This window comes from Achroia grisella, unplaced genomic scaffold (genome assembly GCF_030625045.1).
Source record: "Achroia grisella isolate CSIRO2021 unplaced genomic scaffold, CSIRO_AGI_Agris_v1 utg487, whole genome shotgun sequence".
Taxonomy (NCBI): Eukaryota; Metazoa; Arthropoda; class Insecta; order Lepidoptera; family Pyralidae; genus Achroia; species Achroia grisella.
The window spans coordinates 2,487,878-2,502,529 of NW_026712891.1; positions in this window are offsets into that span (position 1 = coordinate 2,487,878).

Genomic DNA, 14,652 nt, shown 5'->3' on the forward strand with positions numbered 1-14,652 from the left:
TTCGTAGGATCGTAGATGTAAAATCGCTGTCCTCTTAACTAGTCAGTGTCGATCTTCTGTGTATAAAAATATTAACGCGTCGGAACTAAGCTCTACCAGAGCTTACACAAACTTCCATATGGTGAGGTCGACCCGCTACGGTAGGATGGATCTCTGCCGTAGAAGTGCCGCTCGTTTCACTCGCCACGCCTCCCTAAACGACATCGTCTATCATTCTCTTACCTCAGCTACGTTGTACCAGCTATGCTGGACCAAATTATCGTGCGTGACGCTGCTTAAAAATTAACAAAACATGCGTTTAGTATTTATGTCTACTTCATTCTGAATCAAGAACCTAGATTCATATCGTTCATAGTTTCGATATCGAATTTAGCGAAGTATTTAGTGCAATCTGCAATAGGGTTCCAAGAACTTTTCTCGCTCAACTGATTTGGTTTGGTTTGATGTGCATTCCAATTGAAGTCATTCTCGTTATATACTATAGTTACAACATTTGTATATAGACAATAGATAGAACATTCCTATCACATTATCCCGAAAAAGTAGTCAAGTATGATACGTCATGAATTTAATGGAGCGATCGCTGACAACTTTATGACTACTGATTTAACGTCAGAAGCCATTTTAAGAAAAATAATATACATGAAACTTCAAACTATTTATAATAACTTATAACTTCAATATATAATAAATATAACTTCAAACTAAACTTCAAACTATCTTGCCAAAATATTAATGCTTGCATGTCGTTGTTACTAACTAGATGTTGGTAATATTATTAAAATAAATGAAAACTTAAAAAATGTTGTTAAGAAAAAGCAAGTCAATCTAGAAGGTATCTGTCATGATCTGAAATTGGTTCTAGAAACATTTTCCCTAGTCGCTATAAGGTCGGAAATTATGCCCCTTTTGGAATAGTCAAAGAGGATGAAACGCCAAGTCTAATTTAGTTTATGTTTATTAAACCATACAATTTTCTCGTCAACCCTTTAGGGAAATCAAAAATAAAAACTTCAGATATATAATAATGTTTACAAGGATCTTATTTGCATTATCGAAAAAATGTCAAAATATTTTAGTAGTATATTTTCATTTGCAACTGGCAAAAGGAAGAGGTTTCCAATTTGTTTGGGTTTACTCGCATATTGATTGATTAAGATCTATCTTTACTTTAGTTCTACGCGTAGGCTGAAAACTTTTTTCGGAGCCTGTATTCATGTTAATCACAAAAATAAATGTTTGCAGAAAAATCACAGATATTTTTAAGTGATTTTTGAAGCTATTTAAATTATAAAATTTCTAATTATATTTATTTATTTCAATGCAATAGACTTTTACTTTAGAAGTACAAATTATTAACTTTCCCAGCTGTCATGGAGTCAAACCGGAAAACGACCATCGTCGACAAAGTTCCGTACCATTTATTTCCGACATGATATTTTGTACCTCATATATTTATGTCAGAAGAAAGGAAAATACAGATTGTTCCGTGAGTTAATGGCTAATAGATCAATAGCTTTATTGACATTGAAGTGATTTATTATATCACAGACAAGGTCACCTGTACGTATAAAATATCGCCGGGATATCACAACGATATTTCCCTCCCCAAATTGTACGTTTATTTTGTACTAACTTGTCATATTTGAAGCATGCCAATGAAGTATTGTAGAAACTCAAATTACCTAACCGTAACACACATTAATTAGTTTGTCAAACATGTACCAAATAATACCCGTGTTTATAGCCGTATATGTGGTTTCAAGTGAAACTAATTTGTGTATCATTAACGTGTATTGGTAGTTCTATTAATTGTATCTTGTTGTTAAAACTAAACGTTATCGTTCAAATTGATGTTTTATTTGAGTACCAGTAAGGTACTCATATTTATACCAGACTTCAATCGTATGACTGGATTAATATCTATGTAGTATGACTAGGATATAAAATTCTGTAATAGATTTTCTTTCAATTATCAAATAATGCCTGCAAAATTCACTTTTAAATACATAAAATATGTATTTAAAAGTGAGAGATCTAAGGATACTCAGATTAGACTTATAGATTTATAGGAATAATATATAGCCTCATCTTTTTCAATGCAGTGGTAGAAATACTTTTCTCTGAGTAAATGAGTTTTCTGGTCCGATTTCTCGTTAAAGCAATTTAATAGAATAAAAATTACTAGAATTGTTGGCTTGTGTGCATGCACAATTTTACATTTTATTTATAAATACAAAAATTAAAAAGTATAATAAATTCCTAACAAAATGGCTCGTACACAAGACTTTATATTTATTGAATTCAATTAGTTTCTTATTTTCAGTAATAGAAAGCCTGTATACTATTCCTGAGATGTTTAATTATGCCAAGCTATATTTCACAGATAAATTCCCTTGAGATCTTGTGAAAACGTGTTCATGATAACCAAACCCGAGAACTAGTATGGTATAAAATAATAGAGTTGTACTTCATCGTATTACGAATATCGATACCTGATTACTTCATTACTGTGGTGGTCTCATTAATACATTGTTTTAATTAATAGGTGGAGGGTGTAGACTCTGGATACCGAGGGGATATGAAGCTCATTTGAAATCCAATCATATCGGATAACGGCAATCCAATAACTACCGTGGCGAATTGGCTATCCAGTGGTCTCAGTTGTTATTGTGGACGCCAACTTAATTTGAATACACGGTCATATTTGTAATGAAAGTCTCATTAGAATATTCTATATACATGAATATATAAAGTAATTAAAGTATTTTTTTAACCGACTAAGAAATCAACATATAAGGTTTTACAATGAAAAATATTTGAAATATTGTCTAAACACGTTTCTAACTTAGTCCACGTGAGATGGCTACGAAATTACTTTTTAAAATTAAATGCCACGATCATGTGTTTAATTCATAAAGTGGAAAACCGATACAATAAAAATGAATAGCTGAAAATAACGAATACGACAAAAGTTATATTATATAAAAGGAACGTGAAAAATGATATATACAAATAATATCAGCAGCAGACGATTTAATTAATTATCTCTATCTTCAATCCATAATGATTTTAGAGACTTTTTAATATGGTGAAAAATTGCTGACAAATGTACACTTAAACAAAATGATAGATTTGCATATTTCAACAAACACACATTATTATACATAATTTACACAGTATATTTATTTATTTATATGAATAGAGAAATAATAAATAGATTTCCAAATATTTTTATCAATCTCAAATATTTTATAACTATTTAACTATTAACTTTTATAAAATCCTTAATAATAAGGAAACAAAAGGAAGGAAATATAACAAAATATTACGTAATGACAGTTAAGTATATACTATTTTCTTTCAAATAAATATTTAGCTTAACTTTACTCAAATTTTTGTATAAAAACTCTTTTACTCCATTAAGTTTATAGAAGTATATAAACTAGAAAGCTTATCTAATATATAGTATATTAGATAAGCTTTCTAGTTTCTTAAGATTTTAAATACCAAACAAGTACGATTATATACGCCATACGTACTTCATATGTAAGTAGTTATAAATAATGTTGTTCGATCACAAATAATATTATTCAAAGTTGTTAATGGAACCTTAATAGGAGTGAATATACATCAAAGGAATTTTTGCACCAACTGCGAGCACAAAGCGTTTTCTTTACTTGATGAAGTTACAATTTATGTTGACAGATTTACGATGCTGGCGTCTTGCTCAGTCGATAGTGCTACACTACCTATGAACTGGGAAAGAGTTGTACAATTTAGTGGATAATCGTTATATTATACAGTGTTTTCTACATTCGATTAAGAGACGTAAATTTATAACTACTTTATTTATGAAGCTGCATAGGCAGAGTTTACATGATCAACGAAGCTATTCTGGTAACAAAACTATTTTCTATAATCATATATATCTAGATATCTACAAGTCGATTGTGAATATATAACATATATTTTATTTCAGGTTACAACATTCATATTTTAAATAACATTTATACAAATTCATACATTATTTAAAGAACACAATACAGTTATTATTTCTACCTGGGTTGGGGTCACCCATAACGCGTTTGACACAATACTGCATAATGTAAGGGCAATCCACTAAATTGAAGGTGGCTCCCACTCTACGCTCCAGGCACGCACACGTCAAAACCACGGTAGAATGAAAACAGTGGGGTAATTTGTTTTTCTCTTTCATTGGTAAACTTAATTAATTATCAATAGAGGTCTGCGCTACCACAAAAAAATATAAATTATTCTTTCCTTTGAAAGTTAACAATTCGTATTTAAAAATGTAAATCTGAATGAATACAAATTAAAATACTTATGAATTACTAGTTGTGCCGGCGGTTTCTCTCACGTTAAATTTCAGAAATAAATACATGTGTCTATGTGTTATTATGAAGCATAAGGTATATTAGTGTAAGGTTTAATCAAAATCCGTTCAGTATTTATTGCGTGAAAGAGTAACAAACATTCATACTCACAAACTTTCGAGTTTATAATATCATTAAGATTAAGATGACATAATTTATAAGCTAATTACTTAAATAGTAAGATCTCACAGCATCAAAAAAAAATCAAATGCTAACGTCATGTATATTCAACTCAACTCACGTACTTAAAACTATATTATCTCAAACCATATCTACTTATTTTAGCTAGCACATTTATTATAATTAGTTTTCAAATTATTTTTTTAAATTTTTTATTTATTTAACTTCAATGCACACAATATACAAAATATAGTAAAGTACATTTGGCGGACTTAACACCATGCTGCATTTTCTACCAGTCAACCATAGGTGGTGCAGAGAATAAATGTTCGCGGTGCAAATATAATAAATGATAAATAAAATGCAACAAAATATTATAATATATAATTATAAATTATCATTAATTAAAAATGTTTTAAAAACATTGTAAATCAGGTAATTTTATTATTTATGTATATATCACATTACAAACTTTCGGCATGGTTAAATAATTTAATTAATAGTCTGTTATGTCACTATAATACATGCATATCGACTTCAATAATTTCTTTGTATTTTTACTATTTTTTTACAGTAATAAGTGACACGAAGTCAGGTGTTTCCCAAAACACATTATAATACTACAAGTAAATATTATTACATTCTATTTACATGTCTAATTGTAAGTCGGATTTAAGGATTTTTAACCCTTTCCTTGTCACAGATAATCACATTTTTGAGACTGCCCATTCCCTAGTGGGATATTACGTTATATTAAGTATTATGAAAACGATTTAAATTTTTACTGGTTGATGTAAACTGTTGTTTAATGTTTGAAATTTTGTGTTTTATGTAAGATATATTAAATTTTTAACCTTTCACCTTTTTAACGTGTGAGGTAATTTATGCCTCTGGCCTAAAAAGACGTTATGACCGTCAGCTAATATTCCGTGGTAATCCATAAACACTAACTATATCACAGACATGAATTTTAGTCCACAGTCTGTCATGTCTGCCATGTTACCAAATATTTCGATGCAGGCGATATACTACGGGATGCGGTATTTTACTGCTGCACATACTAGTTACGTTACTGGAATGCCGGCAACGCATCTCACTAAGGTGAGGTTCTGGGAAGGTGAGTTAGTAGATCCATGAACCTATTCATTTGTAATCAAACTGAAGGTACCACGTACTGAAACTTTATGTCATAAAAACCTTGAAGCAAGTTAACGCTCAATGTTTTCCATTCTATTATTATAATATACATATACTTTATGCTAATATTATAAGTGAGAAAGTCTATCTGTCTAAACCGATAAACTAATTTTGAAGTTTTTTTTGTAAAGAGATACATTGGTTATTAGGAAATTATATAAACTACTTTTTCAATACACTTTAATATGCCGAAAACCGGTGAAATTAAATGCACTTTACGAGCGTAAAATGGATTTTATATATTATTTGTAGATTGTATATTAATATGATCGCAAAAAAAATCTTGAGGTGGATGGTCAAATTGAAACAAATCTACTTTCTGATCAATTAAGTAGGTTATATTTTATACGCAGACGAAGTCGCGTGCATGAGTTAGTTAATATTATAATTTCACATTTTGACGTAAGTAGGTGTGCCGCCACGCCTGTGTAATTAAGGCGGGGCGCACAGTGTTCGGAGTTTTTTACATGGGCCATATTAATGCTCTGACATTTTGTGAGTAAATGCTAATTTATGGGATATCTACTAGCTGTAGCATATGGCTTTGTCTGCGTATATAAATTAAAATATATATCTCAACGTATATTATTTATCTTACACTTAAAGGTTGCAAAGCAACGACCATATGTAATAACGACTATATATTAAAAATAAATGTTTAACAATATCTATCATAGTACATCGCGTACAATTTTTTTAAATATAATCTTTAAATTTAACTAATTCTATTCATTATTCTAGTCACGTAAAAATTTTATAAGAATATCCCTGCACAATTCTCCCGACGCCATCTAGTTCCAAGCAGAGTTTGTGTTACGGGTACTGGACATCTGATATAAATACTTAGAATCATGTTGTTTATAAATGCATGTACCTATAATATAAATAGAAAATACCCAGCTCGAGACAAAGATTCATACTCATGAATATAAAAGTTTGTGACGTGCGAGGAAACAAACTAGCTACCAACGAAAGTAAAACGGTTTACTATTCCGCTACACCACAGAGGCAGGCGAAATTACTTAATAGAAATAGAAACAGAATTTTTTTTAATAAATGGAAAAGCAATCAAGCTATGATTGCTCTTCCATTTATTAAATATAATAAAAAATATGGTTAAGTATGACAATCTAGATTTATTGTTAGACCTACATGAATACTATTAAGCATCTATAATATTACTTCTATTATGTTGGGTGGTCCTCATTTGGCTCACTTATAAAAATATAAATGATGCCTAGTATTTTTTTCTTATTCATGAAACCGGGACGATGCGGATTATAACATCTTCACATGATAAATAACAATAATTTCATGCTCTGAGAATTGTAACGGCCCCCGTGGTGTACATTCCGGTTTCTCTTCCACCTCTTATTTTCAACCCTTTGTATTTTTGATACATTATATATTAATTGGATTAGTTTCTTATGCTTAGGATATATATATATATATATATATATATATATATTTTTTTAATATAGCCCTTTTTTCAGACTTTTTTTGCCGTTCATACTATATCTACCAGTTCTTGGTCGTCTGCTTGCTTCCAAGCAAAGGCCTACTAATCTTTTCCACTCTGTTCTGTATTGGTTTAGCTTGTCTGCTGATCTAACTATTTTATATTCCCATCTTCTATTTGGTAGTCCTCTTTTTTAATATTATAATATAAATATATATATATATATATATATATATATATATATATATATATATATATATATATATATATATATATATATATATATAATATTAAGACATATGTTACATAAATATATAGGTATGTATTGCATATTTCTATAACCGAAAAAAATTATAAGCCGATAAAAAAGACGTAAGTAATCAACAAATTTAATAATTATTTATGAAAAATAATTAATGGGCAGATATTTATGCTTCTAAATATTCATAGCGAATATTGTAAACAGCAAACAATAAAAATATGATTACTTTGACAGTTTCATAAAAAAATCACGATATTCGTTTTGGGAATCAAATTTTCAATCCAATCAATTGTTCTGGAAAAATTCTATAAAAACAGAAATGTTTAAAAAAATGATTGTCAATTGAACGAATTTATAACACGCTGGGGACTAGACGAGTGTGTAAATTGAACAGACACGGGTTTCGTGTCTATTTGATCCTCATGGCGACGCCGACGTGTTCTGCGTCAGCGAACGACTCTCGACACAGACAGAAATTTTAGTTTTACTTGTACTTTTCAGATAGCTGAAATTACTATTAATAATTTTATTTAAAAAAAACAATGGAAGTTTAAACTATGCTTACCTTCGTTTGTCCACGGTATAGGTACAGTGTATCTTCATGTCAAATCGACGGCCTCGGTGGTCTAGCGGTTTAGAACATTGCTTTACTTCCGATGGTCGCAGATTCGATTCCTCGCACTATGCAAACATTTGTATCCTTGGGTATGATTGTTTGTATCGATCTGGGTGTTTTATATGTATATTATGAATGTATTTTTAAAAAAATCTAAGTATTTATATCAGTTGTCTAAAACCCTTCAAACAAGCTCTGCTTACCATCTGACTAGAAGGCGCTGTGTTAATTGTCTAGGGTTATTTATTTATTTTAGAGTTATATAAATTTCATTAGGATCCGTTAAATTATTTAGTCGTGAAAAGGTAGCAAACAGAGTGACACATCCTAATTTATAATATTAACATGGATAACTAAGTAACGATAAGTATCTAGATAAATAGTCAAATATTTCCCGAACTCCTGACAATCACAGACAGCTTCAGCTGGGCCCAGGCAAAGTAAACTCTCAATTAGTGAGAAAACAATAGGTAAAAGGAAAACATTTAATATGAAGCAATGGACCCTTTTTTCCGTAGAAAACATAAATCTTGTTGGCTTGGACTCTTTTTCGACATTCCAGGGTCAAAGAGCGCGTAAAAACTAATTCTGTTTTCTTTTTTACTTTTTTTTTTATCACACTCACCTATTTTGGGTGTACTTTTATACATTTTTAGGATATCGTTTTATTTGCACACACTGTTGGCACTTTGTAATATTTTACAGCAACAATCAGAATTACTCAACCGCGTTCAAAATATGACATGCAATTTGCAAGTTATATTATCTATATAAAATAACAAATGATTGTAGGGGATTGTGGGAACCGAGTGAGATTTAAGCTCCATTACGCACAACATTCTCGTGTTTCGGAATACTTTTATATTTAATGTATAATGCATTAAAAATTTGGGGCATCTATTGAAATAAACGTGCGAACATTTTTAATGTATGTAATATTTTTTATCATGAATAACTTACTGAATGTTTTTCAGTTTCATGAAATCATAAAAAAATATAGATATAAAGCTAGTAGTTAAATGAATAATAAATCTTTTTAATAATGATCAAAGTCAAGTTAAGCTATGCACATTAAAAAGAATATTGTACATTTAGGCCCTATTAGACACAAGAACCTCGTGTCAGCGTAATCGGGTCTTTGAATTTGTACATATTAGTATAATGTAAAGTCTATGTAAGTATGAAGTAATATAAGTTTTAAATAGTTAAATAATTTCATAAATATGTGGAGTGGTTTTATTTATTTTTCTCATAACAAATACGGCTCTTTTTATACAGATTGCGTAATATATCTAAAAGCGTAGAGAAAAAACAGGGTAACTAATTTCTTTTGTGTTTATTATAATATGTGAGTAAATAAAACCAAAAACTCATAATTTCGAGAGATCAGAAATTCCTTAAGTAGGTACGTAATTAGATAAGTGGCATTCTGGAGGTTACCAAAAGTCTCTGATTGACCAATTTCCATTTATCCCATATAATATTAACAATAATATAAAAACTAATATTATAAAAAGGAAAGATTTTACATAATACATAACAGAAACCTATATTAACAGTTAAGAACGTCGTAAACTTTATTTTCAAAACAATTAGATATCTTTGATAACAATTATTAGTAACTGTGCGAAGACGGAACGTATGGATTTATCTAGATTTTAGCATCAATTTTATATCTACAATTTACTATTGGTATTTAAATTGCAGTACAATAAACTTTGTAATAACATTTGATGTGTTTATTTAGGATCAAAGTGTGGTCACATGAGTATGAAATAATATTTATACACATGTGTCATTTTGGATTATTTAGAACATTTGTATGCGGATACAAAAATATAAAGAAACAATGAAATGTCATTTAAATTAATAAAAATGTAATTAAGAGAGAGAGAGGGTAAAAGAGCCACTCGATTAAATGTCGTGAAACAATGGAAAAAGGTTCTTAATGTAACTGAGGGCACTCCCAGTGACAGTCCCTTTTTATTGATGCACAGATAGGGAGTACCCTATCAAAATTTAAATGCGCTCCATTTTGGTGTATTCACATTGTGGTTTTGTAATGAAAATACTCCTTTTTTTCTATACTGGTTTACTTTTTGCAATTCAGATTTCAGCCCACGATTATTAAGCCGGTTTGATTATTCCCCGATTGAGATCGTTGTTCTATTATAGTCTTGTTGTTACGAAGGTTCGTTATTTTTATCCGTAAAAATGGCAACTAAATAGTAACTGTAGCCGACGTCAACGATGTTCTGAGAAAATATAGCGCTTTCATAAAATCCGAGGTGTCATTTCCTTCTGAATAGTTCGTTATATGTGCTCTGTGGACGGGGTCGTATAGAGGTCTCAGGTTATTCAGGTTATTACAAGCCGTCCCAAGATCCTTCCTCGTTTCATCCTCTCCGTGTTGTGTTATAAAGCATACATATATTTCACCTATATTGACAAATGACGACGCTCGTTACAATATCGTATCGTTTTCCACGTCCATTCCATATTTCCTGTCACCTGCTTGATATACATACTTCTTTTCTATATACATTGGGTACTTTCCTTGTATGTTTCATTCGATACTTGTAACAAATTGATAAAGTTGAGTAATGTATATATATATTTATATTTTTGAATATTCATTCTCTCTCTCTCAGAGCCTGAAGGTATTTTTCCTATTGTCATCGTTTATAATATTTCTTTAACCTTAGTGTAGTTATATAAACTTGTTTAGTAATTTATGATTTTACATATAAAATACGGTAAATTTACCAAGATAAAAATACCAATTAAATGTGTTTAATTTAGTCACTAAAGACTTTTCTATTCTGTACTACATTTTTTATTTTTTTTTAATTTCATTAAAAAATATATAGGTATATATTTATTTTGGAATACTATAAGTCGTGAAAACCAAGTTCTTCTAGATGTCGTTATGAATTCCTTAAAGTGGTGTATATATATCATGGGTATGATTTCGACTAGAAACAATGGTGAATTCGAAAGAGAATAGAACCCTTTTTAATTTAATAACATCTAATCTTGCTATAATTATTTGACACAAATGCAATTTGATATACATCACTTTGCAGAAGCACTCCTCTTGGCGTTTTAACTATAGATTCAATTGTGATGAAACTTAGTTAGTGGACTATATACATACTAAATTCCTAGTTTTAAGTTCTAGAAAGAATAATCTATTTTTTATTCCAATAGATCAATGCTACATCACGAGAATGAACTAGCAGATAGAAACCAAGCTTTCTATAAATTAATTAACCAAAATTAACTTATCCACCATAATGAATAAGCTGATTAAATTGACACAATGTTGATTTAATATGTACTCATACAATAGAGAATCAGTTATAATTATAACTGGCTGATTTCTTTTAATTAATAAGTAAATTTATTGGTATGTTCATAATTCAAAACAAAATCATTATTTTGACTCTATCTACATCACTTAGTCGAAACCCATATATAATTGTATTAGAACAAATAATTCAAGTCATATATTCGGCGACAGTATTCTGTAAACACAAATCTTCGCATTCAATACTCTTATATTCCATACAAGCGGAAGAATTTATCACGTCTCGATAAATAGGCGTATATGAACCCTCTTTGTGGAATGGTTCATAAATCACGCGAATGAACCCCAAGCTCTTTTGACAAAAGTACCGTCATAAATAAATAAATACATCCTTATACATTTCCACCACTTGCGGGGCTCATTGTGGCGATGTGCTCTTTATGTAAATAACAGTAATAGTCTTCTTATCTCAGGTACTCTTATTTGCTCTGATGAGTTATTTTTGCTATGTTGATACCCCGGTTCGATAGAGATTTCTTTTTATGCGACATATAAAAATTTATATGTACTGATAAAAGAATATTGCAAACTTCGGCTTCTATGTAATCTTTATTAAAATAGTATTTAATTTTCTATTTCGTTGGGGAACTAAACGGGCGGAACTGGGGCTATTGTCTACTATTTTATTAATATTTTATATTGAAACAATATAAATGTCATTGTCATATTATGACAATGACATTTATATCTACTTAGCATAGTTTGATGATTATTGAATTTATTTCGATGAAAAATGTTATGATGATCTGATGTAGGCGATGTTACAAAAACGGATAATAGATTTATCTGATGATATTTACACAAACTTTATTACACGTTCTACCCATTGTTATACGTCATATTTTGCCCCCCCTTTAAGTTTTTGTAATTTCTAGATGAGATGCTATTGTCTTTTATTTAATATCTGCAAATATTGGCACTTAAATAAATTAAAATTAAATAAATTCAGAATGGAATATTTACTACTCGTAATATTTTACGACTATTTATTTATAAAAATTTTAAATAATATATCAGGACCATGCACAGACTACCACCTAATCTCAAGTTAAGCTAGCTAGAGCTTGTGTTATGGGCACTGTACAATTAATACAAATACATAGCTGTATTTTTTTGTAAATATATAAAAAATATTATAGATACCATAAATTATTACGTATGATAAGAGTGTCTAAAAACAACATACACAAATCATAATAGGATTTGCTCTGTATATCCTGTCGAGTTCAATAGACCTCTCGCGTTGAGAGCGTTATATTAATGGGATAATACATTTTCATTCACAGATTATATAAAGCAATTTCTATTATGATTTCTGTATAGAGGCACTTTTAGACCTTTACAATTATATTATTAACACGTTTAAATTAATTGTATAGTATTATATTATTCTCTTTGTGGTTGTGACATATAGAATTTGCGTTGAAAATAATGTATGACTTATTTATATTCCATAAAGGAGAGACATTTATAGCCCAAATTAGAAACGGTGAGGTTAACGCCAGCTCTTTAAATAATACTGTTTATTAAAATCAATTAATTGACAAAGACTTGATTAATAATTACAATAAGCATAAATAAAAATTAAGACAACTATTTAAATAGTAACCTAAGTTACACTAATTTGTTCTCAACATTGTTGTGGAGTATAAATAACTATACATTGTATATTTTTTTTATTTCAAATATCTATGTATCTACTTTAATCTTCTCTATGTATGTCTATTATAATTAGTGGTAACAGTGATCGATCGAATGCGACCATAATTAATTTAAATTATAAGTTTAAACAATAATAATATTCTATTGTCAAAGACTTGCTTTACGTATTAACAGATAACGATACGTTGATTTGACATTGTCAAATCAGCGAATCGACGTTTGTCAATTTCAAAAAATGTCAATATTGTTCAATTAACAATATTGACATTTTTTGACATTGGTATTTTGATATCAGTTGTGTACTATAATTGTGTGTAATGTTTTTTTCATTAATTTTAGGTATTGTTATATTAATTGTACAAGTGTGCGAAATAATAATATAATAATAACTAACTTTACTTTATATATCTTACTTCATATGTAATGTAATGATATCAATGAAAGCTAATATATTATTTGTTATTTATTGTAGAACTTGATATTTAAAATCGAACTCAATCAATATACATTTTCTATACTTTCCTGAAATATATTGTTTTGCTGAATACAATAAGCCTTCATAAATAACCTACATTTTAGTGTACATATTTTGTATGACTGTCACCCGCACCATGCTACAACGTGCGGAATATAACAATAGCAGAAATATAAATATCAAAATATAGGTAGGCAGTGAATTAAAAACTCATTCTGATTTTTTCATCCACATGAAATATAAATTGAAATAATTCCTAGATGGTATTTGTGCGCATAAGCAAATATAATAACGTGATATTAACAATAATATACAGGATAGTACATACATCTCTTACACTATTGAAGTGATGTAAAGTGGAAATATCTACGTACGAGGGTATCGTGTACACCGCAAAGGAGACATTGAAAGGATTTACTCGATTGGAAATAATCGCCTTTTTCAGGTGATGTTGTTAGATGTGATTATTACTGAGGGTTTATCTTCAATGTGCGTGTGTGCATACATAAATGTATTCAATTGATATATCTAAACACTGTATAGTTAATTGTATCAATCAAGTGAATACCTAATTATATTTTCCTAATTGTACGTATAGTATATACGTACAATACTTCTTCGTTTACTACTACTACTACTTCACTCGTCTTCGTTTGTTGCTACGTTGTTGAAACTCGATCAAAACTCATCTTAGCAAACTATACTAACAGTACATTTTATACACTTTCTGATCGCGATCATTGTTTTTCAACCCTTTCCACCATGAATAGATTTTTTTATTGTTTTATTTGTTTCGCAGTTTTTTTATGTAAGTATATATTTAGATTTTTAAATTCTGATGCTTACACTGCGACTTGATACAGCGAAAGTTTTTAACAGAAGTTTCACAGTAGTAGACACTATACTCGCTGTGCCAGCGGTTTTACCTACATGAAATTTATAGCCTATACATTTCATCAAAATCCGTTCAGTACTTTTTGCGTGAAAGAGTTGGTAACAAACATCCATACTCACACACTTTCATGTTTATAATATTATTAAGATTATAAATATCATGTAGATAGTTAGTCTACACTCCATCTACTTAGCCAAGG